The sequence below is a fragment of the Triturus cristatus genome, chromosome 3_2, assembly GCF_964204655.1.
Source record: "Triturus cristatus chromosome 3_2, aTriCri1.1, whole genome shotgun sequence".
Lineage (NCBI taxonomy): Eukaryota > Metazoa > Chordata > Amphibia > Caudata > Salamandridae > Triturus > Triturus cristatus.
In genome coordinates this window covers 625,779,457-625,796,332 of record NC_140584.1, presented here as the reverse complement: position 1 = coordinate 625,796,332, position 16,876 = coordinate 625,779,457, and the positions used below count along the sequence as shown (strand labels likewise).

At 47.8% G+C, this 16,876-nt stretch overlaps 1 protein-coding gene across 1 annotated transcript in view; it reads right to left on the bottom strand.

The window, feature by feature from the left end:
* Positions 1-16,876, bottom strand: part of LOC146857854 (fatty acid desaturase 2-like) — a 131,825-nt gene that overhangs the window by 113,674 nt on the left and 1,275 nt on the right. The window lies entirely within an intron of this gene.

The following is a 16,876-nucleotide window of genomic DNA, read 5'->3' as shown; positions in this document are numbered from 1 at the left end:
CGCAAACGCTGTACACATTGCCTCTGGGATAAGCCTGACTGCGATGCCAAGCTACCAAGGTGGTGAGCAGGGGTTATCTTCAGTGTGTAACTCCCTAGCCCTAACTAGATTGGTGGGTTCTGCTTGGCTCATGTGCATACCCTAGCATACCAGAAACCCCATTTCTAACAGGGATCAAGATCGATTTATGCTAATTCACCTGCAGCCTAAAGCCCCTCCAAAAGCGTCATAGATGAGCATGAGCCGGGGGCTGGTTTCCACCAGACGCGCCAGGAATAATAGAACGTCATGCATAAAGGGCAATTCTGTCCTCCATGGCCACCCCACAGTCAAAGCATCGGACCTGACCGTCACAACGTACCCACATTGCTAGGGGCTCTATAGCCACTGCAAAAAGGAGGGGAGAAAGGGGGAGACCCTGCCTGGTGCCCCGGCAGATCGGGAATCTGTGGGAAACCACCCCGGTCATCAGCATCTGGGCTTGTGGTCTGGCACATAAAGGACAAATGTAGCACAGGGACCTGTACCCCAGACCCATTTTGACCAGGACTTCTTGGAGATAGGCCCAATCTAGGGAGTCGAAAGCTTTCTCGAAATCGAGTAGTAGCAGCGCTGTGGCACACTGTCCATCCCTAAATCTGGCCAGTGTGATGTGAACTCTACAGATACTGTGTCTGGTGCTAGGCCGTGGGATGAAGCCACATTGATCTGGATGAACAAGTCTACTGAGTGCCTTTATCCGGTGTCTAGCTAGGCATAAAGTTTAACCTTGGTGTTGATAACAGAGATGGATCGATATGATGTGCCCCTGTCCAGGGGTTTATCAGATTTTAGCAAGACAACTATAGTGGCCAAGTCCATTTCTGATGGGAAAGGGCCATGCACTACCGACTTCAGAAGCATCCCTAGAATGGGAGGAAGAATACATATCCTGAGCGTGCAACAGTACTCCGTGGGGAACCCATTAGGGCCGACGGTCCTGCCTGAGTGGAGCTCTGTGAGGGCTTCATTAAGTCCTTGCACCATCAGGGCCTGATCAAGATCCGTGCCCTCAGTGCGATGTTAGTGAGATGTGTCTCTCGCGAGGGGGAAGCGGGATGGTTTCTCGCTAAGTATAGAACCTTGTAGTAGTCTGCAATTGCAGTGGCCACAACGGAACCAGATATGGCATGTGTGCTGTCTGGGTTAGTGATGTAGGGCACTACCCTCAAAGTTAAGTCCCTAGTAGCTAGCCAGTGTAGAAGCTTACCTTATTCATCCTCCCACTCATACACCCTTGCAGCTGAGGCCTCAGAGGACCTGCAGGCTTCGTATAAACACAATGGGCTCAGTTCAGGCCTTTTCACAGCTAGGCGGTGGGCCAAAACGTCTGGCAGATTCCCCCCGTTGTCATTTTCGAGGTAGAAAATCGAGGTCTCCAACCTTATTATACAGGATTATATCTCTCGGGCCCGACCCATGATGCAGGAACATGCATTTCCCCACTGAGTCTCCCTTGTGAATACACGCTTCCCTGGGTAGCATGCAGGAAATCCTCCTGCTCTAGGGTTTAGGTAAGCTCTTGGTTAACAAGGAACCAGGCGTTGAGGCGCCACATTTGTATTTTCTCCTTCTCACCGGGACCTCCTACCTGAAGGAGGACTAGTGCATGATCAGATATACCGTTGGCGAGGATGCAAGATCCTTGTGTGTGAAGGAGGTCAGACGCCGGTAACAGGGAAAGGGCTAGGCGAGAGAGAGTACAGTGTGCTGCTGATGTGTGTGTGTATATTCCCAAGCAGTGGGGTTCTAGGTCTGCCAGCCATCACAGTACTCTAGGTCGAGGCTCAGACCACCAGTCCCATGCCACCCCTGGTGGCAGCGTCGGGCATGAACAGTGAGTCCAAAGGACCCAGGATGTCATTAAAATCACCCGCCATAATGAGGCTGCCAGTCAAGGGAGGCAATATCAAGTCTCTAAGAGAGTGCAGTATGGGGTTAAAGAGTGGTGCAGGGACATATATGCTTAAAAGGTACCAGAGGGAGCCCTCCAGTGAGTCTTCGACCAGTACAAATCTCCCCATGGCGTCCCAAGTCACTGGGGAGACTGCCATTGGAAAGGAGCTGTAGAGAGGATGTGCCACTTCCCTGGAGCCACAGGCGAAGCCTGAATGGTAAATTCTAGTGCATCTGTGCCGAGCTAGAAGACTAAAGTTGAACCCCATGAGGTGTGTTTCTTGTTGCAAGATGACCGGAGGGCCCTGTCTATGGATAAACTGCAAAAGAGTTCTGTGCTTGATGCAGTCTAGCAGGCCATTCGCGTGCCCCAGTCATGATTGTGAATGCCCTCATGGCAGGTCATTACGAAATGTGCAGAGGGGGTAGTGAAGTGTGTCATGATCACCAGGGGGCCTCAATCGCAGCCCGATGAACCCCTAGGTGAGGGCGAAGTGCAAGGCGGCTCTGGGGAGCGAGTAGTGCTGTTGGTCATGGCCATTCCATGTGTGCTCAAACAACTAAGTGGAAACCAAACAGTCTAAAGAAAAGCCAAAATACCTTCCCCTCAACTCCCCCGCACCCTATACTTTCCCCAACTAAAAGCATCCGCTGCCTAGATACAATTCACATTATAAGAGTAGGTGGAAGCAGAGGCCGGTCAACGAGACCCTAGTCCAGGCTCCGACCCCCCACAGATTATGATGGATAAAATGGTGCTGGCAGTAAAGTACAGTGGGGCAAACAGTTTCCCTGTCCATCCATTGCTATGATGTCAGTTATTGATCCCCTCTGCCAGAGCCTGAGTCATGTCACAGGCAGCTGGATATGCAGCTGGAGGGACCTGCGTATCGTTCCAATACAGGTTCGATGTGTCTGATGCATCTCTGTATTCCTGGTGGCCTTTTGGAGACAGCTTCCTGTGCCTGGTGCCTCCATACACTGTAGCCCCTCCCCTGGGCTCCACAAGCTGGTTGGTCCGGCCATGGCGGCTGGTTTTGGCGCAGGGGGCAGTGTTCGGTCAGCCATTTCCAGGTCTCGAAAGGGCAGTTGAAAAAGTGGGATTTTCCTTCAAGGAGGACTCATGCATGCCGGGAAAGAAGCATATGTTGTAGCCCCAGGGATTTCAGCTTTTGTTTCACTGAATCATAGGATTTGTGTTGGATCTGGACCTGCTTGCTGCAATCCGGGAACACCACCACCCAGCCAGACTAGTACACAAGTTGGCTCTTAGCCCATGCAACTAGCAGGGTCGTGTCCCTGTCCCGATAGTTTAGGATCCTAGCGATTAGAGGGCGGGGTGGGGCCCAGGGGGCATATGGTCCAGGGACCTGTGTTCCCGCTCAATTATGAAACAAGGCAATAGCTGTGTGGGGTCAATCCAGGAAGTAATCCATTGTTCTAAAAACACCTCAGTTGACAACCTTTCAGTTCCCTTGGGAAATCCAATAAAACAGAGGCTGCTCCTGTGAGTACAGTTTTCATCTTCTTCGGCTCAGGCAGTGAGGATCTTGGAAGATGAAGGCAAGTGAGATACCTCGGTTTTGAGGTCCCGCTCCTTGTCCTCCAGTTCGGAGATGCACCCCTCATCCTCGGAGACCCTGGCCGTAATGTTGTAAAGGTCCTGAAACAGGATAGCTACATCCACTCACACATCCCCTATCTTGGTCTCGAGGGCCGAGCATGAGTCTTGGATCACTTGAAGGATGACTGTAGTATCCCCTCTTGTCTGCGTCTGAGCCGCTAAAGAATCTCTGCTCTGGCCCCCTCCTTATTTGCCCCTCTAGGCGCCAAGAACTTTTTGATCCTGGACTAAGAAGGGTTCGCCTGGGGTTTTCACCCCATAGCAAGTCCAGAAAGGCCACCGGATCCGGGAGACTGTGATTTATTTGTGTGAGTAGGAATGAGGAAACGTTTTATAGAGAGCAGTGGATGAGGTGGATTTATAAGTGGAATAAATGACAGGTTTTCATAAAAGGTAATGAGATCTATAATAAGGGTGAGTGAAGTTGCTTTATAGAGGGCAATGAAGGAAGTACTACAAGAAGGCCTGAAAAGACAGAGTTCAAGAATGGGGCATGAGGGATTGAGGGTGTCTTTAGAATAAAGGCTGGAGTGTCTTTCTAAGTGGGCCAGGGAGATAATATTATAAGTGGAAGATGGGAGTAACTTCCAAGGGGGCTATATTTCATTATATCTGTATCACAGTGTGTCTGCGGATGACAGTGTCTGTCTGTGGCTACATCAGTGTTTATTGAAGTGAATGTATATTACATAGCAGTAGCATAGAGGAAATTGGGTATTTGGTACTGCTATACTTTTTTACTAGTGCAAAAATGCAGATAGTGAACTGGTGGAAGATTTTTGTTAACCAAGTTGGCGCTGGGTGATCATTTTAATGCAAACTCTCAGCTCCTGATACACAAGTGCGCTCATTTCGAACTCCTCACACACACATTCAAGGTACCACACAACATAGGCCCACCTACCTCAACAATCGCATCTCCATCCACCAGCCACCCAGCCACCTCCGCAGGACTCCAACTCACATACATCCCACTCATACACAGAACCAGGAGGACAGGCGTTCTCTTTTATCACTCCTAAAGCATGGAAAGACCTCCGACTCCACCTCAGAGTTTCCTTCTCTCTTCTTGGGTTCCGCAAGAAGGTGAAGACCAGGCTTTTCAATTAACCAGCTGACCCGAGGCAGGGCCAGGCACACACCTGCTCAGTGCCGGGATACCCTTGCGGGTGATGGTGCGAATTACAAATACATATAACATTAGATATTTTTGTTCTAGAATAAAATCATTGTTTTTAAAATATAAGTGTTATTTTCATTATTTTCATTGTCCTTTGTACCACCCTAATGTTGCCTCAAAGCACTAACGCTGTAAGAAAAAAGCGAAAACAGAGGCCCTGAGAGAGTAATTGTACCGGCAAGACTGAGGGAATGAGGAAGGAGCCTCGCTGGCGGAGCTGTCTTCACCAACATCTTAGTATCTCCCAGCAGGGAGCAGCAGTGCTCTGTAGGTAGTCAGAGGCAGGTAGGGAGAAAGGGACCAAGAGAGGTCAGGTGGTGATTCAACTTTTTTTCATTAAATCGTATGCATTAAATCAACATTAGCACTTAAATACAGAAATGTTATTAACTATATTTTATTCACAATTACATTGACCATAACTAATGTATGTCTGCATTTTAAATGGCTAACGTTGGTTGCCATCTTGCTTTGTGAATCATGAATATGTTACTTCTAGGTGAAGCGGTCCTTATATAATTATTGAATGCAGTGCTATTTTGCTTTCTTTCCCATGTGAAATGTCTTCTTTCCTTAATGTAATCATGGAATGTTTCAACGAGTAGTGCATTCACAAAGACACCTATAGAGTACAGCCTGGTCCCTGTATCTCATCTTGTTACAGAAAATGTCATTTTGAAGGACGCAGAGAGAAGCTGTATTTTGAGGAGCACTGAGAAGCCATCAACCTTATAACTGTATTACTCGGCTTTAACCTGATTCGACTGTTTCATGAAAAATGTCTGTGGGAGTATCAACTGTTAGAATTGTGTGATTTAAGCTAGTGCAATGGAGATTAGGGTCAAAATGAGCAAAGAGAGTTAAGCTTTTTCTTGATACAGCTTAGAGCAGAGTAAGAACTTTAGAGTAGAGGTGGGCGAGCCACTGAAGCTTGAGCAAGGCTTGAGCCTGAAGCCTGGCTCTGGCTCAGCTCGTGGTCCTGCGAGAACCTCGAGCCCATGACAAGCCGAGCTTTCATGCGGCTCGGGCTTGCCACTCACCCTCTAACCAGGATGTTGTGTTACGGCCAGAGCTGCTGACTTTCGAACCCGGGAGTCAGGTTCAAGTCTCAACGTAAGCTCCACATCCTGCGATTCGGAGCAAACTACTTAATCTGCCTGTTACCGTGGTAATGTAACTGGTGCTCATGTCAATCTCTCCAATAACTTTGTGCCGAATTTGCGCCATATACAAAATACAGTGAACGCGAGGCAAAAGCAAAGCTTTAACTTAAGGAAAGACATATAGCTACTCATTTGCTGGCTGATTTGCACAAAATGAAACCAGAAGCAGACTCTGATGCCCAGGGTAGAGGAGATAGAGTACCTTCCAAGGTATATCTCTGCTCACTCTCCGTTGCTTTTAACCTTGAGTATAAACCGGCCTAGAGCAGCAATTTCCACATGGCGACTTCAAACAGAGTCACTGACTGATCCTCCCTTTTGCAGGGAAATCTATGACTACTTTAGGACTAATTGGGGTTCAGCATCATCAAGAGGTATGGAGTGGGAGGCAATGAAAGTAGTAGTACGTGGCTTCTGCCTCAGCACAACATATGGGGTTCGGAAACAGCTCGAACTGGACATTCAGCTCACTGAAAAGAGGCTGGCAGAGCTGGAAGCGGTGTTGCCAGCGGCACCAGACCGCCTAAACGAGTGGAGGGAGGCATGGGAGAAACTGATGGCGGCATTATGCCGCCTTGAAAAGTTCCATTACATGGCGTATCGGCAGCGCCTACAAGCGGGAGGGGATCACTCAGGGGCATTATTAGCGAAATTGATCCGTAATGAGATGCCAACATCACCTATAGTACAAATGAAGACCACGGAAGGCCGCACATTATATAGTCAGTAGGGCATCCTGGATACTCTGGCAGATCACTTTGCCAGGGTCTTAGCCGAGTGCCCCACCTTGGCTTTGGAAGAAGTAGAGAAGTTCCTCACTACTATGAAACTCCTTTGTTTGGAGGATGAAGACAGCCAGATGCTGGAGGCATCGATTTTGAGAGAAGAAATACTGAGGGTATCAAATCTCTGAAGTCGGCGAAGAGCCCAGGAAATGATGGCCTACCGGCCGAATTTTATAAGAAATATGCGCACATTTTAGTAGACTGGCCTTTGGAGGTGTACAATGAGGCATTTTAGCGTCGAACCTTCCGCCCTCCATGAATGAAGCAGTGGTAGTTATGCTTCCCAAGGCGGATAGAGATGCACAGCTTCCGGGGTCGTACACACCCATATCCCTATTGAATATGGACATGAAGGTCCTTAGCGGGATCAAGGCAGCAAGACTGCAACCGTACATGCAGCGCCTAGTCCATTCAGATCAGGCAGGCTTTATTCCTAATCGTAGTACGACCCTTAACTAACGCCGATTTACCCACTTTTGGCATTCACCTGTGCCACACCAGGAGGAGTGCACATTGGCACTCTTAGATAACGAGCAAAAGTTCGACTCAGTGGGGTAGGTGTATCTTTTGGAAGTCTTGCGGGCCATAGGAGTCGGGGCTCAATTTTTGAAATGGGTGCAGCTATTATACCCAGAACCTTGTGCTAGGATCAGAGTAGGAAGGCTGGTTTCACTGGCCTTTCGCCTACAACGGGGCATCTGACAGAGGTGTCTGTTGTTGTCATTACGCTTTGCAGTGGCAATGGAGCACCTGGCGGCAAACTTACGAATGGGGATGGAGGCATTCGGGATCAAGCTGGGGGACACTAATCATGTGGGGTCCATGTAGGCGGACGACACCCTAGTGTATGTCCGGGAGCCGGTAGTTGAAATTCTGACCCTGATGGGCATCCTGGAGAGGTTTGGCCATGTGTCGAGCCTGCGGATTAACCCAGGAAAATCCAAGCTAGTCCCACTGGGAAAACTGACCTTGCGCCCTGATGAAGGATTACTGGAGGTGGGGCTCCCATGGGTGAGGACGGCTCCCCGATACCTGAAAGTTAGATTAGCGGAGGCAGCCGACCAATATCTGGCGCTTAACATTGGTAAAGTGATGGAGGGTTTGAGAGTCTCGGTGAGATTTTGGCGGGAGTTGCCTATGTCACTTATGGGGAGAATAGCGCTCATAAAAATGGTGGTCCTGCCTAGATGCCTGTATGTAATGCAACACTCTTTCTTTAGAATCCCTTGATTCTTTTTTTAACGACCTGGATAAGCTACTAATGGACTTATTATGGGGACCCAAACGTAAGCGGTCAGTCTGATCACTTTGCAGAGAACGGTGGGAAATGGGGGTTTAGAGGTTCCATGTTTGGAATATAACTACGCGGCCTCGCAATTACAACATGCAATACACTAGCTGGATGGGGACAACAATTGGGAGAAGGCTCTGCTGGCGGGGTCCTCTGGAGATAGAAAGTTACCGGAGTTGCTTAGGATGGGAACAAGGGCACCCACATCTTGCCCATATATTGTTCGTTATGTGGCGGAAATGTGGGAACTGGTGGTTTGGAGAGTACTGAAAAGAGCCCCATATGCACCTAACATGCCCTTGTGGGTCATCCGACCTTTCCAACAGATCTCTGTATCCATGTCGGTGAGGAGGTGGCAGTAGGTAGGGTGTTTGAACATGGGTGATTTCTACGACAACGCACAATACATCATGCAAGAGCAGGCAATGGAGACCTTTGAGCTGGGTCCGGGACAGTTTTTGCAATATGAAAAAATAGCGCAGGTGGTGAGGGAACTGTGGCCTATCTTCCCGGATGAACCTCCGGTCTCTAAAGTGCTGCGGACTCTTATAGAAATGGGTAAAGGCTGCAGAGTGATTTTTCATCTCAATTGGGAGATACGGGATGATAAAGGGGTTGGGGCGCTACCAATGCAAGTGAGTGCGAATACAAGGTTCAAGTTAATCCAATTTATTATTATTTTTTAAAATATTTGTATAAAGATTTTTTATATAGCACAACATTATATGACAAATTAAACTGTGAGGATTAATCAGATCTTCTTACCAATCAAAAAGGAAAACAAAATTTCATCCTACATTACAAGGCAATTAATAGTTCTTAAAAATCACAATTTATCAAAAAAAATATACGAATAACACAGTTTGATATGACTAGCAGTACCAATAAATTCCCCCGCCCGTACAATCAAATCATTCAGGGGCCATTAAAAACCTGAGACTCCTTCCAGCTAACAATAGGAGCCCAAATGTGCCTGCCCAACAGTCTCCCTCTTTTGCCCTTTCTCTCATAAATAGCTCTTTCCAAATTAAACATTAACAATACAATTAGACACAAACATATGTGCTAGTGCTGAAATGTTGGGGGTACTGGATCTAGCCAGGCAGAAGTGATACATATCCATACTACGGCCACAGCCAGGAAAATGAAGCGATAAGATGGGTCTTTCGCTCCATTGCTGCTAACCCCAAGAAGTATCAAAGCCGGGGTTAGCTTAACTTTCACGCCCAATGTCAGATCAAGAAATTTCTCGATGGAGTTCATCAAGGTTTCAAGATGTGGACAGGACACAAACATATGTGCTAGATCAGCATCCGGCGAGTCACACTCCTACCTGATCCCCCATTGTGCAATCCTCGCCGGGGTGTAATAAAGTGCAAAGATAGTCTTATAATGCTGAGCTTGAAGCCCTGCCGAGCACACAACCGCCTGACCCATTTCTAAGGAGTCAAGAAACTTCTCCGGTTCTACGCCCAGCCGTTCTGCCCATTTTTCGCATGTTTTTCCAAGTCTTCTTGCTTGAACACTACTAGTTCACCATACATTATCTTTATAGTGCAGTTTCTACCATCTCTAATAACATTAATAACTTTGACTTTGCCAAAGCCATTGAGCCCCCCCACGAGCCCCCCCACCTTCTTGCTAAAAAAACTTCGCAACTGTAGATATTTAAAAAAATGATTCCTTTCAAGGCCAAACTCAGTCGGAATATCGCTAAATTGACAGATTCCGTCCGTCCGTATTAGATCCCCAACGTTCCTAACCCCCCACCTCGCCCACTCTGCCACAATTACATCAAAAAAATTCCAGGAAACATAGAATTTTTATAGAGCGGAGTATAGCAGTTAATCCTCCCAAGGCCCGCCTTCTTTTTAAGTGCAGCCCAGATTTTAAAAGTTGCCAACAGGGTCTTAAATTTTGTCTTCTTATAGTAACTAGGCTCACTAAATTTCATAAAGCAATTCACTGCTTGTTCGCCAAGCAATAGCTTATACACATCCGGGAGCCCGGCCTCGGGCCAGGGATCAGTAGGACACCCACCAAACAAACTACTCATATATTGGAGAGCCGCCGCCCAATAATCGATTTTAAAATCAGGGACAGCAAAGCCACCTCTTTCCCTAGGCAATGACATAAACCTAAGAGCCCTCCTGGTTTTCCCTTGCGCCCAGATAAACCTATTTACCATATTCTCCAATGCCGCAAACCAATGTTTTTCAAATTCTTAAGGAATTGCCCTGAACATGTATAGTATTTTAGGTAAAAACACCATCTTTACCACATTGCAGCGGCCCACTAACGACATATGTAAGTTGTTAAATCTGTCAAAATCTGATTTTGCCTACCCGATTACGGGCTCGATGTTCCTTGCCACTAGCTTCCCGAGTTCTGGCGTAATATCAATGCCAAGGTAAACAGCTAATTCGGTTACTCGCGAGTTGTCCAAATCCACATTCCCGTTCTTAATTATCTGGGTTTTTTGTTTATTTAAGGCATACCCGGAGAATCTACCAAAGTCATATGCTACCAACTCAACTGCAACTAGCGCAGTGGAAGGATTTGCGGTTACGATGGCAACATCGTCCGCGTAGGCCAATACTTTTGTTTCCAAGCACTGACAAACAATTGGCTTAACTCCATTATTAGCCTCCAGCAATTGTATTAAGGGATCTATATAGATGGCAAAAAGGAGAGGAGAGCACGGACAGCCCTGTCTTGTCCCTCGCTTAATAAATAAAATCATCCACAAACGTTTAATAAAACTCTAGTAGAATCTGATCCGGACCAGCAGCCTTGCCAGAGGGTAAACTACGCAATGCACCCAAAATCTCGTCCTGGGTCAGCACGGCCTCAATAATCTCCTTCTTTTCAGGGTCAATACTCTATAAGGGGATTTTACTTAAGTATTCCTGAATTAAGCTCTGCTCCATCGGAGATTCCTCACTATATAGGCGTTGATAAAATTGACGGAACACTTCCCAAATTCCTGATGAGTCGGTCGTTATACTCCCACTGTCATTCACAGTTTCAAGTATCTCCCCTGCTGTGCTCTTTTGTCTCAATCTAACTGCGAGTCAAGCTATCCTGGCTGATGACGGCTGATAGCCAGAAACCGGTCCTAGGATGCTTGATTCCGGTCCAGGGAAGACACGGCTTGGCAGTATGGGCTGGACTGTTCCCATGAGGCACAGGGTCAAGACTGATTTGCATATGGCCATGTCTAAACTGGGGTGGTGTAGTGGGCAAAAGAACGATGGATTTACCCAGATCTCTTGACTGGGGGAGAATGTATGCATTGTCAGCATTCCGTCCATCATTTGTTTGTTGTAACGCTTTTCGCCCTAAGTGGGATGGGTATTCCCAGACGTGGGACCCGTGCTCACTACGCCACTGGAGTCAAGCTATCCTGGCTGATGACGGCTGATAGCCAGAAACCGGTCCTAGGATGCTTGATTCCGGTCCAGGGAAGACATGGCTTGGCAGTTCGGGCTGGACTGTTCCCATGAGGCACAGGGTCAAGACTGATTTGCATATGGCCATGTCTAAACTGGGGTGGTGTAGTGGGCAAAAGAACGATGGATTTAACCCAGATCTCTTGACTGGGGGAGAATGTATGCATTGTCAGCATTCCGTCCATCATTTGTTTGTTGTAACGCTTTTCGCCCTAAGTGGGATGGGTATTCCCAGACGTGGGACCCGTGCTCACTACACCACTGGAGTCAAGCTATCCTGGCTGATGACGGCTGATAGCCAGAAACCGGTCCTAGGATGCTTGATTCCGGTCCAGGGAAGACATGGCTTGGCAGTTCGGGCTGGACTGTTCCCATGAGGCACAGGGTCAAGACTGATTTGCATATGGCCATGTCTAAACTGGGGTGGTGTAGTGGGCAAAAGAACGATGGATTTAACCCAGATCTCTTGACTGGGGGAGAATGTATGCATTGTCAGCATTCCGTCCATCATTTGTTTGTTGTAACGCTTTTCGCCCTAAGTGGGATGGGTATTCCCAGACGTGGGACCCGTGCTCACTACACCACTGGAGTCAAGCTATCCTGGCTGATGACGGCTGATAGCCAGAAACCGGTCCTAGGATGCTTGATTCCGGTCCAGGGAAGACATGGCTTGGCAGTTCGGGCTGGACTGTTCCCATGAGGCACAGGGTCAAGACTGATTTGCATATGGCCATGTCTAAACTGGGGTGGTGTAGTGGGCAAAAGAATGATGGATTTAACCCAGATCTCTTGACTGGGGGAGAATGTATGCATTGTCAGCATTCCGTCCATCATTTGTTTGTTGTAAAGGGTTCTCCTGGTGGGAGACTTTAATTATTGGTATGGCGACCCCAATGAAGGACCGCATTCTGCAGAGATGTCTGACCTACTTAAAAACCTCAATTTATCTCAGTCTGTCCCATCTCCAACCCATGCCAAGGGCCGAATCTTGGACCAAATCTGGGCTACCAACCTGAATATTACCATCCCTGCTGTGCTACCTTGTATTTGGTCCGATCACCATCTTTTGAAATTTCAAATTATGATATCTGCTCCTCCGACAATTAAAGCACGGGGAGGAGGCATGGTTAGGAAATGGAACCTTATTAATAAAGAAGAATTTTTTAATACATTAGCAGACTCCATCCCAGCCCTACATCATCCTGATGTTAACACTCTGGAAAATAATGTATCTAGGTGGCATATTGAGGCCAGTGATAAACACGCCCCCTCAAAAAGTCACATTACTGCGTCGGACTGAAACCAACAGATGGTTCTCGGCCGATCTCAAAGCTGACAAACTGACTGTACGCCAATTGGAGAGACAATGGCGCCAACAATACTCTCCTGAAAAAGGATCCCAGTACATCACGGTGCACAAAGGCTACAGGAAATACATTTTGACAGCCAAAACTGCCTTTTTTTCTGACCGCATCCTAAAGTCAAATCATAGCTCAAAAATTATATTTTCTGTTATAGATGAACTCTCCAACCCCGAACGCATACTAAGAAAGGCCGCTCCTTCCCAGGAATTATGTGATTCCCTGAATGACTATTTCATTGATAAGATTATCCTAATAAAAAGTAGTATACCTTCTCACCCCCCCCCCCCCCAGCAGAATGCCCCGGTTCAGCAGTGTAACAACAGCACCCTCAATAGTTTCCCTCCGATCAGTGAAGAGACTTTCCAGTCCCTCTTAATGGATACTAAGTCAGGTGCACCCGCGGACTGCTGCCCGCCCCATATTTTGAAAGAGTGCCTTGCGATCTATTCTGGCCCGGCCCTTGCTCTACTGAACAAATCTATTACATCTGGTATAGTTCCTCTAGCTTTTAAAAAAGCCACAGTGGTCCCTCTCTTGAAATAGGTGGGAGCGGATCCGGCTATCCTTGCCAACTATCGCCCTATATCTCTGTTACCTTTCTTGGCCAAAGTTTTGGAGACTTATGTAGCTAAGTGCCTCTCCAACTTCTTGGAGATGTACAAACATCTGGACTCCCATCAGGCAGGTTTTCGTCCCGCACACTCTACCGAAGCCATGATCCTGTCAGCTATGGACAGCCTACGGGATTTCGCTGATAAAGGGTGTCCTCGAGCTCTGGTCCTGCTGGACCTGTCTGCGGCCTTTGACACGGTCGACCATGATATCTTGGTCGACCGTGTCAGGGGGATTGGAGTCTCTGGTACAGCGGCTCACTGGATTTCCTCTTTTCTGAGGGACCGCTATCAAGCAGTGCGCCTTGGCCAATTCTCATCTGACTCTCACAATACTACTTGTGGGGTGCCTCAGGGCTCGCCCTCTCCCCACACTTATTTAGCATCTATATGTCCCCTCTGATCAAATCATTGAAAGAGAGAAAGGTACTGGTTCTCAACTACGCTGATGATCTGCAGCTTGTTCTCAGGGTCGACGGGTCTAATGACTCCGTCACGGAGTTCCAGGAGACTATGTTGTTCATCCAAACTTGGATGGATCTGAACCACCTGAAACTAAACCCGGGAAAAACGGAAGTGGTCCTTACTGGAGACAGCCTTAAGCACTGGGGCCCCCATTATTGGACTCCTGCACTCGGCCCTCCTCCTATCCCCTCTAGCTCCGCCAAGACTCTGGGGGTACTTCTGGATAGTGGTCTATCCTTAAAAGCCCAGGTTGGAGCAGTGGTGTCCAAGTGCTTTTACCAACTGCGAAAAATTAGGAAAATTCATCGCTTTCTTACTCATGAAGCTTTGGTCCAAGCCATGATTTCTACTGTGCTATCCCACTTAGATTATTCCAACTCGGTCTACCTGGGAATGCCCCAATATTTGTTCAAACGCCTTCAGTTGGTCCAAAACCAGGCTGCCCGTCTGATCTACCACCAACCTAAATGGCAACCCGCCTCTCCTCTGTTGAGGAAATTACACTGGCTCCCGGTGTCACGTCGCTGTGTCTTCAAAACCGGTTGCCTTATTTTCAAGGCTCTACACGGTACCAGTCTGGAATTTATTAACAACATTATACGTAGGTACTCCCCCATTCGTTACCTAAGATCTACCCACCTTTCATTTCTAACTAGTCCGAACTTCAAGAGGGCTCGTCTTGGAGGCCGCAGGTTTGCCACTCTTGCTCCCAAGTTGTGGAATTCCCTCCTTCTTGAGCTTCGTACGTGTACTGACCTCCTTCCATTTAGGAAACTCCTGAAAACCTGGCTGTTCACTCAGGATTAGTTTCCGCTGCCTTTGTCAAGATGTCTGCTAGCGCCATGAAGCCAACCCGGCGTACGTGCGCTTTATAAATCCCCACTAACATTAACATTAACATAGGCCCCCCTCCTGGAAAGGGTTCATACTCACCCTTAAATGAACATGCCCATTTTAGCGATCCCCCCCACCCACCACACCTTTATCATTCCACTTTGGAAGCCCTGGAAATGGGTCTCTATAAATCCCCATATTCACGTAGTTAACATAACAGGCAAAACACTTGTTGATTCTCAACAATGGCTGCAAATGAATGTAAACACCCTTAAGGTCATCTATGTCAGTAATGCAGTCCTTGTTTACATTTCACATATTTTACCTCATCTTGCATTCACTAAGATTTGCTTTTTCCAGATGATGTGTTTCTGTTGTTATTTTTAAGCAAAATAAGATTATTGTGTAGTGCCTCCTGCGAGCTGAGTGACCTCCAGGTGTCTGGGTATATTGAATGTCGGAATTACGCATGCATTTCAAATGCATGCCTTTTTAACACCGTCGCATTTTTTTTGCACGCAAGTCGTTACAACGACTTGCCATAGAGGGCGCTGGGCTTTGAATGAGTATAATATGCTAATCCAACTCCAGTCTGCGCATCAGTATGGAAGGTGTTGGATTTTAAATCCAACATCTCTGTAACAATGTGCCCTCCTAAAGCAAGTTGTTGTAATGACTTGCGTGATAACGGAATCCATGTTAATGGCACGTTTGTTCAATTTGCGGCGCTATAAAGGCACAGCGTGATTCCAGCGTCGTGCTAAAGGTTGTTTCCCGTCTGGGTGAGCGCATGTTATGGCTGAGTGTTTATGACGCGCACAGTTGACAGCTCCGGAGCTGAGCGTGAAGGCAGTGTGAGTCTCTCACAATGCCAATCATAAAGGTATGTAGACTATGTGCACATACAATCCTTGGCCTATCAGCAGAGCGCACAGAGCGATAGTCACATATGTGCTACCTGTAATTGTGGAGATGTTTGTGAAGAAGTCTACATCTTTCAAAATATCGACAGCAACAAAGGAATAGAAAATGCAGTGCTGCCAGGCGAGTGGGTGGGCTCTGTGTGTGAGGAGTAGCGAAGTGGAGGAGACAAAAGGTAGTATGTACAGAAGAAGCGAGTAAAAGGCGCGCTGAGGAGGAAACAGATGACGGTGAAATATGTAGATGTGGATTTCAGAAATATGTGGGGACATTACCTCCGACTAAGTCTTCCTCACCACCAACGTTACATAGTGAGAGCAGAAGCTCACTACGTAACTCATGTGGTGTGGAAGACCATACTCGGAGTAATGAAGATTAACGGTAAGTAACCAGAACATTAATGGGGTGTCCAAAAGAGCTGAACTGCAGAGGGAGGTGGTGCGAGTTCAAGAGGGAACGAGAGGCTCCGAAGGCCACATCCACTGCCCTTAGTAAGGCTCTTTGCACAGTCTCCTATTTTCAGAACTGAAACATTTTCAATTTAAATCATTCACAGCAAAATCTATATCGTAACTAATTTTTGAATAGTGCTAACAATAATTGGCAAAGCCCTTAAGTAGGTTTCATTGTAAGCGTAAGTTCGTTTTTGTGTTCTGTGTCTGGACACAATAACTGAAAATTCCCGAAGAGGCACCCGAATACTGTTCAGGTGGGGTACCTTGTGAGATGTAGGATTTTAGATGACATGTTTGTGCGGCTCCCTCAGAGAACGACCCCTAGTTTCCAACAAGCGCTGAAATAGCCCGAGTCTGGCAGCAGTGGCCAGCACTGGCCAAGGTTCCAGGCCATGCGCTGGCCTTGCTAGCCAGTGGTAGCCCTGCACCGGCCCCTCGCTCTCCGCCGCGGCTAGGGTTTCCATCGCTACTCCTGCACAGGCCCCCATGTTCTCTCGACCGGTTCTCCCAGTAATGCTCTTGTTTTGACCCGTGGGTCCCAGCCATACACGTCCCCAGCTCTCCCTTCACTGGCCCGGGTACCTCAGCCTAGGCCCAGGTCCGGCATTCCCAGTACCAGTGGTGGCCAGACTGGCCAGGGCTCAGCGCTACACTCCCTGCACCAGGCGGGTTACTGCAGTTCACGGTGTCTGGGGTTACTGTCGGGCACCGACTTTCCCACCATCTGCAGCAGCTCGGGGGCGTCTAAAGCGAACAACGCTAATCACCTCCCCTCTCAGGAAGGCCGTGTCCCCCA